Source organism: Pteropus medius, unplaced genomic scaffold (genome assembly GCF_902729225.1).
Source record: "Pteropus medius unplaced genomic scaffold, Ma_sr-lr_union100, whole genome shotgun sequence".
NCBI lineage: Eukaryota > Metazoa > Chordata > Mammalia > Chiroptera > Pteropodidae > Pteropus > Pteropus medius.
This window is the reverse complement of record NW_024340692.1, coordinates 25,190,344-25,208,926: the sequence shown is the minus strand read 5'-3', so window position 1 is coordinate 25,208,926 and position 18,583 is coordinate 25,190,344. Positions and strand designations below refer to the sequence as shown.

Sequence of the window (18,583 nt, the reverse complement as noted above, 5' to 3'; positions counted from 1 at the left end):
GACCAGGTATTAATTGTTCCTTTATACCTAGTATCTGGCACAATTTCAGATACAGACTATGTGCAAATTCATACTTTACTATTTGTTAGCTTCTTTTGTACCATAAGATGTAGAAGGCATAGAGTGCCAGGACTAGAAACTAAGTCAATTGGTAAGTCAATGGGTAAAATAGTTTTCAAAAAAATTAATGTGAGGTCAGAGTTCAGTGTGTCATACTAGAGTATAGAAAACATCTCTGTTCAGAAAGAGTAAGAATTTTCAACAATACTTACATTAGTCTCATATCCGTATAAACTACTGAGTCTGAGAAAACTTTAGCATATGATCTCTTCCTTTGCTCCAATGTAAAGGTTGCTTCTTGTTTGTTCTCTTTCCCTCCTATATCTCACTTTGACATGGCTGATGAAACTGGGGGATGAAGGCATTTTAGAGGCCTAAAAGGTTTGCCAGAGATGATAATCAGATGCGTAAGCCTACTAAGAGCGCGTTTAGAGTCATGTTTATGAAATATAAGATTAAGTCTTTAGGTCTGAGACAGGCGAAGACGACAGAATAGGTAAAAGATAACAGCTAGGAATCTGTTTCCCAATGATTAAGCCCAGAAGGAAGAGCCTTGCATTCCAAGAACAGAATGTTCAAACAAGGGCTTTGAAAATAAAGCTAAAGCAGCCTGTTCTGGGATTTGGGGAATGCAAAAATGTACTCCTGAAATGGAGCTCAGGTAATTATAAGTCAGCTTTGGCCTCCTTTTACATATGAGAGGTGAGACTAATGTCCATAGCTAAGAAAGTCTCATTGCATGTGCTCTTCACTGGATGAAGCTCTTTGCCCACATTGGGTCATATATCAAGGACGATAGCAGGTTACTAGTTGCCATGTGGCTTATTACACCTAATATGCCATCAAACATAATTTAGGAATATAACTCACAGGTTCAGGATTTTATGTTTATGCTAGTAGCATTCCAAAACTTTGTCCTCTACTCAGAAATAGTAGTAAGAAAGGCAAGATATAACCATAGTAGAAGAAAAGATTTTAATATGCTAGTTATTGAATTTTGGAAAGGGGCTCAGGAGTTTTACATCCTAATTTATCTCCCTCTCTGAAAGAACACTTATTTTAATACCTCCTATTCCTGGTTTTTATTTAGGCAGATGGTTGGAACATGAAAATAATATATTAACAACAGATGCACACCTTTCCCTGGATTTCGCAGTGGCGAGGCTGCTGTCTCAAAAAATCGTTAATGGAATTTAGTCTCTCACTTCCATGTTATAGGTTTGAAAAATGCTGCCTTGTTGTATCCAAAAATCATTATTATCTAATTAATATTTGTCATCATCATGAACTTAGTTCAGGTAGCTTATTGGGTATTAATAAGTAACGATTGTAAGCAGACAGGAAGTGATTTCTTTTTAAAGGTGCCACGTTGAATTACTATTAAATTCAGTGTTGTGAATTACTATTCTGGGTGGTCGTTTAAGTCTTTTAATTTTTAAATCTTTTAATTTTTCTTTTTTTTATGCCTAATGCATTCGATCTTTCTAGGTGGTCTCCCATCCAAGTACTAACCAGGCCCAACCCTGCTTAGCTTCCTAGCTTCCAAGATCAGATGGGATATGGCGTGTTCAGGGAGGTATGGCCGTAGACAAGTCTTTTAATTTTTAAAATTAAAAAATAAAAATAGAGTAAAATTAGCTTTTCAATGGACAAGTCTAGGAATTTTAATGCATACATTTGTATTGTCACCATCATAATCAGACAGTTTTATCAGTCCCCAAACTTCCTTTGTGCAATCACTTTATAGTCACAACTTTCTCCTCACCTCACCCTGGCAACTACTTATATGTTTTCTGTTTCTACAATTTTGGTTTTTTGTGCGTGAATATCTTATCATTGGAATCATACAACATTAATAATTTGAGATTGGCTTCTTTCACTCAGCACAATGACTTTGAGATTTACCTGTTGTGTGTATCAATAGTTTGTTCCTTTTTCTTGCTGAGTAGTTTCCATTGTATAAATGTACCATGGTTTGCTTATCCCTTCATTCATTTTATTTTTAGTTTGTTGACAATTTTTAATAATGTTACTATAAGTATTCATGTACAGGTTTTTGTGTGAACATAAGCTTTAAATTTGCTAGGGTAAATACCTAGGAGTGGGATTGTTGGGTCATATGGTAGGTGTATGTTTAATTTTATGAGAAAGGCTTTGCCTTTTTGCTTTGCCATCATTGCATTTTCTGTGAGTTCCAGTGGCTCTTCTTCTTCATCAGCACTTGGAACTATTAGTTTTATTATTATTAGTTTTATAATTATTATTGTTAAAATAATAATTAGTTTTTATTTTAGCCTTTCTGATTGGAGCATAGTTAATTATTGTTTTAATTTGCATTTTTCTAATTACTGATGATGTTGAACATCTTTACATGGTCTTATTTGACATCTGTATATCTTCTCTAGTGAATTTTCCATTTAAGTCTTTTGCTCAATTTTTAACTTGGTTGTTAGTTTTCTTACTGTTGAGTTTTGATGTTCAGGATCTAAATGATTTGTAATTATTTTTTCCAGTCCATAGCTTCTCTTTACATTTCCTTAATACCATCTTTTACAGGGCAAAGTTTTTAAGATTTTATGAAGGTCAATTTATCAAATTTTTTTTTAGTAAATCTTACTTTTGGTGTTATGTCTAAGAGCTACATGCTTAATCCCAGATAACAAAATTTTTTTTCTAAAAATTTTACAGTTTAACATTTACATTTAAATTTCTGATCCATCTTGACTTGATTTTTGTGGAAGGTGAATTTCTTTTCATCAGTACTTTCATTGTATCTTTTTTATCCTTTAACTTCTAACTTATCTGTATCATTTCAATTGAGGGGAGATTCCCATAGACACGATGCAGTTGGTTCATGTTTTTATACATTCTGAGAATTTCTGTCACTCAATTGGTGGATTTACACCATTTGCATTTAATGTAATTAGTGACATGTTTAGATTTAATTTGACTACTTGTTGTTTGTTTTTTGTTTTCCTATATTACAGTTTTCCCTTTTCTGCCTACTCTTGAGATATTCGAATACTTTTTAGTATTTCATTTTTTTATCAATTCTATTTTTGTCTATATTTTTGTTTATTTTTCCTAGTTGTTTAAATATATAATTAACCTTTCATAATCTACTTCAAATTAGTATTTTCCATCTTATTTGGAACATAGAAACCTTATCTGTTGTTGAGATTGGATAATTCTTATTGTTTTTCTCCAACATCATTGACTCTTTCCTCTTTCATTTTTATTCTGCTTATTAGCTCAACTAGCTAAGTTCTGTGGGGTTTTGTTTTGTGTCATTGTTTTTAGTTTATTATTCTTCTAAAATTTCTATTTGATTCTTCTTTATATCTTGTATTTCTTTTTTGAGAATTTCTATCTTTCTATTCAACTCAAGAGTGCTTGCCTTTACTTTTGATGTATATTCATACATATTTTTAAAACACTATTTACTACATATTTTTAAAACATTGGTAATTTATATTCAGAGTGCATATAATAATTTTTAAATTTAAATTGTTCAGTGAATCAGAAATTACTTTAACTAATTAGTCTAAATTGGCCAGAAAAATATTTTGATTCCTAATTATTGACAAATTTTGTCATTTTAGGTAAGTTAAACAAGCTAGCTAATGAAGATAGCCTCCTTCTCTCCCCAGCATCACTAAATAATAAAATAGATTGGAGAGGAGAGACCAAGGAGAAACGTCTTGCCCAAATTGACAAGCGTTTGGAAAAGGAGCATTTATTTCTAAGGTGGCTAAGCCGAAGTCCAAGCTTGGGCTGCTCATTCATATGATGATTTAAGAGGTCTTCCTCTTGATATTCTTTGAAATCACAAGCAAAGCAGTGTGCAAAGCAGTGCTAAGTAATTGGTATCATATACATAAAGAAAACGCCAAGATTATAAGATTTTTCTACTTTGGCACTAGAGATTGGAAATTATTATTGAATAAGGTGCAAAGAGCTATCACAATAATTTTCCTTTTATCTGCCATGTCCAATAATAAGCTTGTTTCTTTTAGTGGTGCCCGGTTCTAAAATGTGCTTAATTTGGCTGAAACATGGCATGCGCAAAGACGACTTGAAATAGTCTGAAGTTTTTAACTAAGTAGTCATTCTAGGACATGTTGGGAAGACGAGAAAGTCAGCAGGATAGATTTAGTAAACTATTTCTGAGAATGAAAGTAGAATGTAGTTAGTACTCTATCTGTAATGTATCAGCTATCTCTTATGCCTCATGTTTGCTCCCCTCAGCTCCACCTGTCTGTGGATTAGCTGCTGCTGTGAGCTGTGATGAACTCACACAGATGCAATCTAATGGTATCTCATGCCATATATCTCTCACCTCTGCTCCAGGGCTTGTCTGTTCACTGAACATGGAATGCTGCAGGGTTCTGAAAGTCAGCAAGAGTTAATGCTTTGTATAGCAAACACTTTGACTAGTGGAAGCTAGTAACAAATTATTTCCCTTACCCCTTTCTCTGTGCACTCACCGAATGGTTCTGAGATGTAGTTTTCATGGTTTCCCAGAGGAAGGGCTCAGGAAATCAAGCAATCAGTAGCATTTATTGGCAGCCATTTGATAACACAGTTTCTTATTAGTTCCCCTCCCCCACCTTACACTCTGTTTCACTCCCTTTGTGTCTCTCTTCTGCTCCCTGGTACTGCAGCTCCTAATGACACATCAGCACTTAAAACTATGTCTAATGTTCTATTTGGGGGGAGGGGGAATATTGGTCAAACATATAATAATAGCATTATTACTTAAGTGGCCCATGTGAGGTATAATAAAATATAAGATAAGCATTTCCAGTTGAATATGGATATTAAATAATTATTTAGTTTACTGCAATGAAATTTGTTTATTTCATATTTAATTTCCACTTCCTCTTTGAACTGCTGCACACTCAAGGGGACTCTGGGATCTGCTTTTTAACAGGAGTGTGCTGGGGAAACTGTGCTCAAGAAATAGTTGTTAATTATGTTTGAGTGGTTTTAATAGAAACTTAAGCAATACATAATATGGAGGTAAAACTAATTTTTATATCCCCTCAGAATCACATAACACACTACAAGGAAATCTAAATATCTTTGGGTCTTTAAAATAGTCATGTGAGGTAAGCAGGGAAAGGGGCTTATTTATCTTTTATAGGACTATAATTGGGGTTCAAGGAGATAAAGAGACTTACCTTAGGTCACAGAGGAGATAATTGTCAGAAGTAGAGTCATGGATTTGCCAACATTTTGTTCTTTCCTCTTTTACATCAGTAGTTTGCAGTCACTGGGTCTTGTAAACGAATATTTTGAATGTGTCTACAGGCAGCATCTCTAATATAGTCTGATCTTTCAATTGACGTTAATTATTAAAAAGTTTTCTAGTTATATAATGTAATAGAAAATATATAATATGTGGCAATGTGAACTTGGAATGAAACTATTCTCTAAAAAAGCAAGTTGCATATCATCTAGGCTTTCAACTTTATACATCCTATACCCTTTTATAAATGCTTATTATTCCAACTGTGTTTCATTTGTTTATTTAAAAAATACATTTTTCAAAGCTCTTTGCTTTTCACCACTAATTCTTACACATTCTCCTTAAAGGTCTCATTGGAACAAATTGTGAGATTGGCTATTTCTGCAAAGAAGAACAGAGGTTTCTATTCTGTTTATTGAGCACAGTTTTATTCTGCTGTAGGGGAATTTATATCTGAAACTCTAATATATACTGTTTAGATATGTAAACATAAATAATCAATATATGAAAAAATACATTATATCTAAAGTACATAATATACATACTATATTATAAATAACTAATAGTTTTATTTATTTGTATACATCTGGACTACTCTATGTAGTGTCAAAATTAAGCAGTATTTTAAAATATACAAAGATTTTTGAAAATAAAGCTAAATTAAATGAAGATACAATATTTCTCTACTCTAGTATGTATCATATTTTTTCTCTTTTTATAGTTGGTGTCTGTTTTTCACCATGAGGTTTCTCAAATAATAGTTGAGGCATAAAGTGTGTAATAATTAGTTACTGCTTAGGTATCAACAAATCCTGTTTTAATACTTTTTGTATGTACAATAAAGGGGAAACCGAAATATTTTCCTGTGTGTCAACATTCTCACTCCTCATACTTCATTAAATCAAGATGATATAAATCCCTGAAGACTGAAGTACAAATTTTAGAGCTGTATTGATTTAACCTTCCCTTTGTAAATATTTCATAGTTCCATAATGTGCAAATGCAGGCACCCACAGAACAAAGAACTGCACTTTTCTGTTAGTATGCAGAGGGGGTAACTGACAGCTTTTATTATACCATTTAGAAATAATATATATGAAAATATGTAAGAATATTTTGTCATCATTGTGGATGTCAACAAGAATTGATGAAGTATTGCTTTTAAAAGATTTTTGTAGAGAATACTTTAAATGTATCATTTTTCAAATGTAAATCCATTTCTCTTTTATAATTCAAATTTTTTCTTATTATTTTTCAAATTATTTGTTGGTTCGTTTCAAATAACGGGCCTTTTCTTTGGCCTTTTATCTTCATTGACACTGAAGAAACTCAGGATTTAAATATGTGATATTACGGAAACTTCCATGTTAGCCCACTGTGAAGTAATGGTGGTATAAAAACAAATATATTTCATTGATGGATCCATCAAGGAAGAAGTAACCTTTCTCATCTAAGTATTGGGAGTAAGGCTATAAAAATGACAAATATGTTATACTAGTGTTTAATGTTTTCTCTTTTTAAGCTTTATAGAAAAAGAAAGCCATAGTCAACCTAGAAGATTTTTATGAATGCTGATATATCAAGACATAACAAAATTAGTTTTCTGCTGCCATAGAAATGACATAAAAAAGAGGATGATTATCTGTTATTTCAATACTTACTTTGCTGAGAAGGAGGCAGAGAAAATGGATCTGTGGATGAATGGTAAGAGACCAGTATCATGAGATATCAGTGCTACTTACTTTCATTAAACAAAATATTTGGTAATTACATAGGCACATACACATAAACACACACTTTAGGAAAAGAATATTACAGAACTTTACAAACTAACAACTTAGTGCACTGAAACAGAAGCTTAGCCTATACCAAGATAAATTGTATTCAGAATTCTAGAAATAAAGAGATGAGTTTCACTTATAGAGTTAATACAAACAGAGGTCAGGGCCTTTCACTAGGCAAACTTTGCTCAATACAGATAGACTTTTCATAATTTAATGTGTGGTGAATTTCTTATAAAAATAATTATATAGATATTGTGGATCTCGAGAAAGAAGATATCTACCAAGAAGAACTCTTCGTAGCTAACTGGGCTCAGATTTAAAAGCAGAGTCTAGCAGCAATTTCTAAATAAGGTTCTCAGGCAGCTGCACTTCAGGGAAAAGCCTGCACTGTACTGCCAACCTACCTCCTACACTGAATTGTTTGCCTGCACTATGTTCCTTCCAGCTTAGCCAGTCCTTACAAAGAAGTTCCTGGAATCCTATTTTAACCAATAGGGTTGAGACTTTCCTCATTTAATCAAAGCTACACAGCTATATTGCATTAGCATCTTCACCAACCAATCAGAACAGCTCTATCCTGACCAATCAAGACAATGACTTTTGGACTAATCAAACTTTGAGGATTCGGAGTCCTCATTTGCCTAAGGATGTACCAATCAGAGACCAGGGACAGGGACTTCTCTCAGCTCCCTTTTGGCTTGGCAGTGCACTTTCCTCCCCTTACTCCCACTCCCACTGTGAAGATTGAAGATTGTTTCTCCAGCTTGAACCACTGAAGACATCTCTGAATGAGAGCTAAGAATAGCATGCAGAGCAGAAGAACAGGGTGGAACAGAGCAGATCTGTCTAGATAGAGAGGATCCTCACTTTAGGGCCACCTACAGGCTGTGCTGTCCCACAGCCCTGCTTCTTCATAATTGAGCCGTAACACTATTGAGCCATTCCACAGCCGTGCTGTTCTCATAGCTGTGCTGTTACCACAATTGAGCTGTTTGCACTGAAGAGTTTCTTTCTTCACTGAACCCCAAATTGGGGATTCCTGCTGGCATTGAACCGATGCCAATGACCATTGGTTGACAATATATAAAAGGAAGGCTAACTGTATTCAATTTCTTGTACTAATTCTTTAAGACTGGATGATTAGCTTTTATCACTGTATCAGTGGGGTATATCATGTGATGTATACGTGTGTGATATTGTACCATGCAGTTTCATTTAAAGTGAGTTTTATTTTATTGGAGACAGTTTAGGCTTTATTGATTTTAACATTTCTGGTTATTCTCTCATAGTATTTTCTGTAGAAAATGTCTAGATTCCTCATCGCACATTCAAGTTAAAGCATAGGAAAAATATAGCTACTCACAGATTTCTCTCCATACCTTTCCTCTTATCACTGAATATGTACATAAGAAATCTTGTTATTTGAGAATTATAGCTATTTTGTGATCTCAAAGGCTACTTTTTCTTAGTTATTGTCAACTCCTTTCCTCTGCAGATATTTCCAGGTAAACCCCGGCTAGCTTGTCTCCAGTCTATTGTAATAATTGAGATGTGGTTACTTATTTTACTCAATAAGTACTTATTAATTACTTACAATATGCTAGATATATCCCTTAAACTAAGTTTGGGTATTATATGATCTATATCTGTATCTGCCTCCTTCCTATGTTTTAAATAGTGTCCAGGTATGAAGTAGTCACTTCTTAGAGGATGTAAATTACATTACCTAGGTGTAAATATTTCATTGAAGGATCTATCAGGGAAGAGGTAATCTCTCTCATCTAAGGATTGGGAGATATTTTTTTTTCCTTTGTAAGCATGTACTCTCTTTCCCCCAACCCCTTACCAAAGCTGAAAGCCACTGGCCGTCACTGCCAAGCTGGTTGTGCCCTTGTTTGCGGGAGAGCCCAAGGGTCAGTCTCCCAAGGGCAAGGTATGTCTGGGACTCTTCTAGTCTCACACCTGCCCTGCGGCTTTCAGGAAGGGCCTGAGTTGATTTGTAGCCACAGTGCCTCATGGTGGCCCTAGTGAAGCAGGAGCTGAGTGGGCAGGAATAATATGCCTAGGGGAAGCACTAGGACCAGGGTCCAGCACCTGACTCCTGCCTGAAGACCTCAGCTGGTGGAGAGACAGAGCATCCACTGAGTGCTAGGCGCTAATGAGGCATTATTGACAGGGAAGAACAGCATGACATCTGTGTGCTGGAAAGACCCTCTGCCTGCTGTGAGCATGGATGGTATGGGAACGTCTTTAACCCCAATTAAAGGGGGCGGGGGAACAGGCTCAAGAAACTAGTGTAGCCTGGGGTCCTCACTTTCTAGGACACACTGCAGCCCTCAGTGTGTTCTAGGCAGAACTCCCTTACCGCCCCCCAGCATGTCAGCTTTACCCCAGGGATACTTGCTGACCCCTAAACTCCTTCAGGCTTGCTCCTCATCCTCTTTAGCGCATGGGAATTGTTCTGGCCATCATCTTTAGGGAGCATCCTGAGAGTCAGACACAGGCAGCACTGATCTCTGGGAGCAATACCCATAGCCAAGGATCTCAGGGCCCTGGTGCCCTTTTGGGGAAACTAGTCTGCCAGAGGCCTGAAGGACTGTTTCACAGGGTTTTGACCTCCTCTAGGGCCTGGTCCTCCAGGCAAGCCCCACTTGGAAAAGGCACCTAGGAAGAGAGGGAGGCAAAGTAAGCAAAGGGAACAGAAATTGCATATTGTACCTGTTTATTTAGTTCATTTATTTACCACTTGAATGTAAACAAATGTTTATTGAAAGCCATATGCCAGGCAATTTGTAGTCATTGGAGAACTGTGAAGAGTGAATAAAACAGATAAAAATACTCTCAAGGAGCTTACATTCTACTGGGGGAAATAGTCAATGAATTATAAACATATAAATGAATGATTTATACAAAAAAGAAAAATTATATCAGGGTAAGTATGATCGGGGTGCTGGTGGGCAGTGACAGTTTTGTTTTACATGGATGATCAGTATAGACATTCTTGGGAAGGTGAGCTTTGAACTGAGACTTGAAAGAGGTCAGAAAATTAGACAATGAGATATTTGGGTAAAGACTTTTTAGGCAAGAGAAACATCTAGGGCAAATTGGAAATCACACTGAGAAGGGCAATGTGATTATGGAGCTGCTGAGTGAAGTAAGAGAGGAAATAAATGATATAGGGCCATTGATTGACCTAACTTGTGGTTGAAAGGAATCATCTGGCTGTTGTGTTGAGAATATATGATCAAGGGGTAAATGCAACAGCAGCATAAGAAGAAGGAGACCTGCAGGTACCCAAGTGGGAGATGATGGTGACTCAGACTTGGGTAGTAGCAGTGTAGGTAGTTAAGTAATCGGATTCTGGATATTTTGAACATATCCAAAATTCTAGACAATGAGGTGTGAAAGAAAAGAAATCAAAGATAGTGCCACAGTTTTGGCCTAAACAATGGTGAAGATAGAGTTACCATAAAAAAATTGAAGAATGCAAGGGATTAGATTTGCATGGGGCAAAATCAGGATTTGTGTTAGACAAGCAAATGTAGAAGTAAAGAAATCAACTGGATGAGTTTAGACTTCCAGAAAAAGGTCTGGGCTAGAGATATCAACTTATGAGTCATTAGCATATAGAAAATATTGAAAGTCAATTAGATTGGATGAAATCACCAATGGGAGTGAGTGTTGATAGATACAAGAAGAAGTACATGAACTATTGGATTACCCTAACATTAGGATGCTGGGGAGAAGAGACTTCTCATTCCCAAAGATGGAAAAGGTGAAGTACATGAAAACCAAGATAGTGTTTTGTCCTGGAAAGTAAATTAAGAAGTATATCAAGGAGGGAGGAATGATTAATTACAGTAAATGTTGCTGATAGGTCAAGGAAGATGAGGACTGAGAATTAACATTTCTGAAAATGTGTTGGGGGTGTCCAAATAAAACTCTTTAAATAAATTCCCTTTTTTTTTTTTTGCAAGATAAATACTAGAATCTTTCAAGAGGCAATAATGCTATAGTCATCAAAAACACATCTTTAGAATCATATAGATCTGGACTTGAGTCCCACCTCTGCCCCCCATTAGTTTGTGACTTCGGGGTAGTAACTTAACCTTCTGAACCTAAATTTCTCATGTGAAAAAAGTAGTACTAATACCTACCTTAAAGTTAGTTGAGAGGATTAAATATTTATGTGCTGTTCTTTCTGATACTTGATGTGTGCTAATAAGCGGAAGTTATGATTATTGTAATTATAGTTATTATTAAGCCTAATAGTCAAGGCTGCCTCAAATGTGGTCCTAATCTAACTACCCATCCCATTTGCTCCCTACGGTTCAACGTGGTCTTTCTGGTACATCAAGTTACCACTTATCATCCTCAGATTATCCTTTGTATATTCACCCTTTCGTTGTTAGTCTATGTTTTGCTTACATTGAACATTTTCCACCCATCTCTGCCTATCAGGATCCTACCAAAACTCTTGCTCAGGTTCTAATGTCTTCTGGGCAGCTTCCTTTATCATCCAGGCAGCTGCAGCTTTAATATCCTCAGAACTCATCTAACACTAATAACTGCACTATCAATCTGTCTCCAATACACATTGCATCAAGAAGACTAATCTGTTTATATGCTTTATCTCTCTGAACTGCAGTGTGAGTTCTAAGAGGTTAGAGATTTCTGTGTTTCCTCAAAGGCATGCCGATTGTGGTAATTTATATAGTCCCTTAGGACCGGTTGATGGATGATGATGTTGCTTCTCAGAATTTGGTTTTATACCTGGACTTCTATCTGCTTTTGAGAGCTAGACTTTAGATCCTTTTACCATAATCAGACAAAGACTCCTTGAAAATTTAGAAGTCTTTTAAAGATGTTTGGCTGGTCAAAAAAATGCTATGAGGTCTTGAGTGAGTAACTATACTTCTCAAGATAATAAAAGGGTGAACTTTACAACTAAATAAGAAAGTATATATATATAAAATGCCTAAAAGATGTCCCAAACAGAGAAACACTAAAAGTAATTATTGGCTATTATTAATCATCAAAGCACATTTTTGTATAAAACTTAGTGTTCCTGCAATGTGGGTATTTCAGACTGCCATTTAAGTAAAATTTATTAGGGTCATTATATGTGCAAGGTACTGTGCTAGGGGTTAGATGTTATCACATTTAATTCCTAAAACAATCTTACAAGTCTGGCAAAATTTTTCCTTTTTTAATGAATAAGCAATCTGAGTTTCAGAGTGCTTAAGCAACTTGTCTAATGCCACACATTTAATGTCTCCAGATTTCAAGTTTAATATTCTTTTATATGAATTAATAATCATAATATCAATCTTTGTTAAGCACTGAATATGTATAGAGCATTATATTCACTTAATCATATATTACATCATGTAATCTTCACAATATACCCATGAGGAAACTGCCAAAGACTCAACTGAGATTCATGGAAGTCAAATCATTTGCTCAAGATCACACAGGTAGAGGTTATAGAAGAAAGACTTAATCCAAATCAGTCTTGTTCTGAAGTCAGTGGTTGTCCTATTCCTTTACAATATCCATTGTTTTGGAGACTTATTCCTACTAAACGAGAGTCCATTTAAGCAGGAGAATGAACATTTTTTTTTTGCCTCAATGTCACAATATTGTCGACTTCTTCTAAAATGTCACAGGCTAGGAACCGGTATTCTGATCTCTCATTTGATTTTTTTTAGTTGAACTACTCATGGAACTCCTGAAATGCCTTTAGCATCTTTGACTCCACGAGTCTTCCTTTCCTTTGTCTGAGTAACTACCATGCATTCTTCAAGCATTAAAATAGCTGATACCTCTTCTGAGAAACCATTCCTTCTGCTTCCATTCTCAATAGGTGCTGTATTTCACATGTGTTCTCATGATGCCTGGGGCTAATCTCTATTACCCAACAACCATAAAGCTCTCTTTCCACTGACACTCCCCCGCTGCCCCCGCTAAATTAGGTCTTTAAACTTTGTTACTGCCACATGGCCTAGACATGGAAGGTGCTCAAAAAGTTTTGTTGAATGAGCAAATAAAAATTGCTTCTCACTAGTATCTTTTGATATTTTCCTCTAGTCAGTGGTTCATTCTTCAGCAAAAATTATTTTTTTCTCTACTATTGAGATGATGCTTCTTTTCTGCTTCTCAGTCTGAAGTGGTTCCCCTCCCCTTATATGTTGAGAGTAAGAACTTCATTTTATTTAAGGAGGTTTTACCACATCATTCTGAGTTTCATATATCATTTCTTTGCTCTTAAGTCCCTATTACCTCTGCTTTGTGCTACTTTGGCAAGTGATATTTTCTCTGAAATTGAGTTTTGTTTCTTTTTATTCTCATCTGAATTACTGGTTGCTTTTGTTTTTGGTTGGTCGATATATTTAAAAAAAATAGTTTCTTGGTTAGCCAAAAACCATGGTGGAAATGCTCATGAATGAACTATAACATAAATAGAAAATCACAAACACTAGTGCTGTGACAGCCCAAATCTCCTCTGACTCCAAGGATGAGGGAAAGGGTGTGATCAGAATGATTTCTTTACTATACATTTCTAGATTATGGTCCCTTCTAGTGACTCTAGGCTAGGCTGTTTGAAATAGCAAAAAGCTAAGCTTTGCTCTGGGTAAATAGGGAATAACTCTTATTGGTGTAATTTCAATCATCTTATCACACTTTTTCCTCCCTTTATTAGATGCTATAGAAAACAGGGTTGGTATTAGTTACTAGAGGTGGCTTCCATGATGAATGGCATAGGAGGGACATGAGACTTCAGAGAAGACTACTAAATTATTATTACTGGATGCTCATAAGGGGCACTACAGCATATTGGTAATTGGCCAGGTTGTGTTGTTCTCTGTCAGATTATTTTTCTGCAATTTTTTAAAGTTCTCATCTTGGACAAGTTATTTAACTTCCCTGAAATTTGGTTTGCTCATCTTTAAGTACATAATTATAGTTCATTAAAATTTTACAGCATATATATTATGCGACAGCATCTCCTTGCAATAGGCACTCAATAAATAGTTATTATACAAATACATGTTGTTTAGCAGTTTACAAAGCATGTTTACGTAAAACAAATTCATGAGAAAGATCGTCCCTATCTTCACTATATGCTCTAGGAAACCTAGTTGCTAGAGAGAAATCTCCTCTTTAGACTTGTGCTATCCATGGCAGGAGATAGTTTTATACTCATATTTTAATCCCAGCATCTAATAGAGTCTGTGGAACATAGTAGATTTTCTTTAGTATTTTTTAAATTGAGCTTTAGAGAATTTTAGTGACTTCTTCAAGGTGTCTCAGCAAGAAAGTTGCCAGCGCAGTATGGGAAGCACATAAATCATTGAGTCTGATGAGCTTTCCACTCTAAGTTTCTATGGTTGTGTGTCTAGTAGCAATATTATGTCCACTGATGGTCCATACCTTTAAATAAATTGATTGTTAAGTATTATTTCATTTTAATGAAACATTTTCATCCTTTAGCTCTATAAGCCTAAGTGAGAATAAGGGCAAAGACAAAAAGATGTAAAATCTGCAGTATCTTTGTAGAGAAAGTGCCTTCTTTAGAGTGAAGTCTACAGCTGGAGTATCTTTTAGCTTAAGTCTTGGTAGTTCATTTTTTGGACTCATCATTAAACATTTCTAAGGCATAATTACTGAGCTGGGCACTCTCTGTATATTTGCTGTGGCAGAGACAATGTTTGCAAGCCTTTAAGTTATGTGGTTTGAGGTCAGAATGAAGATCTATAGATTTCATTTTTTCTTATCTCTAGACAGATCTTTTTCATTAATTGGTATATACTTTCCCTCAGTGAGCATCCTTTGAGAAACACAGATGTTTAATGACTCACTTTCATCCCAGAGAACATCTACATTTTAGACCAAAACATCATAAATAATAAACAACTTTATTTTTTCTAATGGATAATCAAAGCCAGACTTTTAGTAACTCGATATTTTTGAAAACCATCACGTTCCTTGGTGAGTCTATTTCACAAACTCCCCAATTAACATGAAGGCATTAAACAGACCTAGAGAGAATGCTGTGGTTCAAAATGAGAAACTCTGAAGCATAAAATAGGATAAAATCTAAATTATATATCAAGACTCTTAGCTGCTTAAAAGATACAATATACAAACGACTGTCAGCTGTCAAAAATGATTGCGTTTAACATGGTGTTTGTGTGTAGCTCAGGGAAGACCAATGAAGAATCCTGAAAATATGGTTTATTCAAGTGATGGCAAATGGGTTTTCACTTGTGGATCAACCCAGTGAAAAATAACCAGGGGTATTTTTTACAAAAAGACCTTAAAGCTACTTCTCTCAGTGGGGAAGAGCACTGTGGGTAAGCTGTAATGAGTATATAGCAAGTGCAGGAAGGAGAAGTGATAGCACATATACTACCAGCTTGCCAATGTTTCCTGGACAAAGCCCCAGGTTAGTTCTGGAGGGAATGTGAATCCATTTCATTACTTCCAGAACTTACCTAAGTATATTCTGTATGTCTTTTTAGTAACTCCCAGATAATTTATCTTAACTTTCTTTTTTTTCAGATTAAATCTGGGGCAGATATCTGCAATATGTGAACTAAATGGGGTGCCGCAAGTTCTTAAGTTGTTATCTTTTTTAGGACTTGCTGGCAATAGGAAGCAAACTTGAGTGGGTTTTTATATCTGTCTCTTCAAGAGAGGTGAAACATATAGCTCATTGTGCTGTTTGGGCATCTCTAAATGAAACACCAAATGCAAATATTACAAGGTTATTTATTAGAGTGTCTGTTTTAGAGGCTTGCTGGTCTTGAGCTACCATAAAGAAATAATTTTTCTTTTTAGCATAACTTTCCTCAGGTCATATTTAACTATACTTTAAATCTAGAAAGCCCAAAATGGATCTCTTGCCTTTCACTGCTTGTTGTGACCACCATGTAAGAAGCTTTCTACTTAGTAATTGTGCATAGTTGCTTCAGGGGAATCTTCCAGAATCTGCTCCCAAACGTAATGACTGAGGCTCCAACACAAGACAAAGCTCCAAAACTCATTCATTTAGGAGATTGGCTTCCCAAAGATTGGTGCGTTGTGGGCCGAAGCATTGCATTATCATGTTCCTGTTATAAAATGTGTGTGTGTGTAAGTAGAGAGCAACAAATGTTTGCATTGCTGATTTCCCGCTGTGACCTACCACCCTAAGAAGTGGTAACAAGCACAAACTTTTTTTTTCAGTATTGACAAATATTAAAAGTTTTTCAGATACTACTGTTAGTGAGTAGTCAAGGTATTTCAAAAGAAATAAGCATTTCTTCTTGTTAGGTGTTATGGGAAAAATGAATATACACGTACTTTCCGCTATGAGAAATATGAGAAATTCCCTCCTTCCTTTCTTTCTTTCTCCTCCTTTTCCCGAGTCAGTCATTTTATCAGATATTATCAATATACTTACCATGTGGTTTAAAATGGTGAAAGAAGAATAGACATTACCTCCCCTCTAAGAACATACTCCCCAGATGTGAGAATATTGATTGAATAATATCATGAATTTATAAAACATTGGCAATGAATGTGTATTCCTTTCAAAACGATGTGCATAATGTCTTATTAAGTGATCTTGACCATGTTTTCAGGAAGGCGTCTGTGATCCACTCTTGCTTCTAGCCTGATTTTTGTTTTTACAGCTAATGATATGAAAAAAATATGAATGCCAGGAAATAAACACTCTTTTCTTTCACATTTTTAACCATTTTCTCCCTATTTGGTTCTTTTGATTCATCAGCTTAATCCCCAAATCATTATAGTGATCAGCTCCAAACAAAGATCTATTGATTTGTGGCAGACACAATGGACATAGTAGATGAACTGAAACCTGACGCAGAGGAGAAGAAATTATTTTAAATACATCCTCCCTCCCTGCCACATGGTAATTTTGAAGATGAACTTAGCTGAATGTACTAGACGAAGAGATTTTTTTTTTTTTTTTTTTTTTTTTTACCTTCTCTTCCAGGATTAAAGTGTTTGGTTTTAACAAGAACTTCAAAATTAATCTTTATGTGCTTCCTTATCTTTTTGAGCTCCGCTGAGCTTTTTAAACATAAATGCCCTGAAGCAGCACACACTCATCTTAAAACACTGGAAGCTCAGAACACAACAATCACAAGGTTCTTTTTGCCAGCAACTATTAGAAACAAATCATAGGCCTCTGTTTTTTGCACTCAATAGGGAAAAACCATCCTCTCAGCTCTCCCCACTCACCTTGGCTGCCCTGACTTAAACTCCACATCTTGCTTCTTTGTCAACATGACCACAGACATTGTATTCAGGTTGTAACACCTAGTAGTTAACTAGGAAAAGAAACTTGAATTATTCTGATTACTTGGGGGCAAAACAAACAAACGGAAACCTTCCACAAAAGCAGACCTCAGAGTGGATCTGTTGGCTTTTTGTACCAGGAATGCAAAAATCCAGAAGAGGTTCTCAGAGCAAATAATTCATTCCCATCCTTCATTCTGTAGCAGGGAGCAATGATGCTATCTATTATACAGTCTTGTTTTACAAAGTTCTAGGAAATGAAGAGTGATTTCACCATCACTCTTGCCCAACACACACAAGTTAAAGTTAAAAGAATGTCCAGTTAGATACTAATACACACATGTTATAAATCAGACAATATAAAAAGAAAGAGGGTCATTTTGGAAGAGGAGCATTTTTGAAGAATAATTGTCAAATGATAAAAACATGTAATGACTCATGTACATGATGAGGAGCTCTCAGCAGTTGTCAGGTCTCCTTGATCTATACTTCACAAGATATCTAAGGAGAGAAAAGACAGAAATAAAAATGAAGAGAATGCCTGTATGCTCCCCTGCCCTCCTCTGTCTCCTCATCCATAGCACCCCCTTGGAGGTCTCGTTGAAATTACTGACCTTTTTGTTGTTCACCTGTATGTGCTATTGTCTCCAATAATCAGAAAAGAGAGGTCTTTCAATACTTGCTAAAGCTTGGCCCACGGCATTTGGTGATAAGAAGGAGAGAGGAATTTTGACTTTACCTTGACTAATCTGTGGCATCTGGTTCAGCTACCCTCTGCTCTGCAAATGAATCGCTTACTTGTATGTCCAGACCATCGCAGGATCCAACAGCAAGCCAGGCCTTGGGAAGTGGGTATATGGTGATCATTGAGTCAGTAACTTAGTGACTCGGTCCTGAGTCAGGTTTGATGCTTATTCTGCTCTGAGCTTGGATAATCTCACCTAGCTTTTAGGACTGAGTTTCTTCATTCTGATTCCCCAGTTTCTCCAAGCTTTTGTTACCAAGGGGTTCATTTTGCCTGCATGCGTCAAAGCCAAAGGATACACAAACAGGAGTTTGCAGCAAAGAAAGTAAAGGTTTAGTTAAAGAAATGGCACCAAGCCCAGAGACACAGGTGAGCTAATGCTCAAAGACCTGGCCCCTTGGTAGCCTCTAGGGCAGTGGTCCCCAACCTTTT

General features: G+C 35.9%; 1 long non-coding RNA gene across 1 annotated transcript; it reads right to left on the bottom strand.

The window, feature by feature from the left end:
* Positions 1–17,597: 17,597 nt before the first annotated feature.
* LOC120589191 (uncharacterized) lies at positions 17,598–18,179 on the bottom strand. Its single transcript, XR_005649422.1, has 2 exons — positions 18,021–18,179; positions 17,598–17,907 (listed from the first exon to the last, which is right to left on the bottom strand). It is a non-coding gene; the product is annotated as an uncharacterized LOC120589191 (long non-coding RNA).
* Between the last annotated feature and the right edge of the window lie 404 nt (positions 18,180–18,583).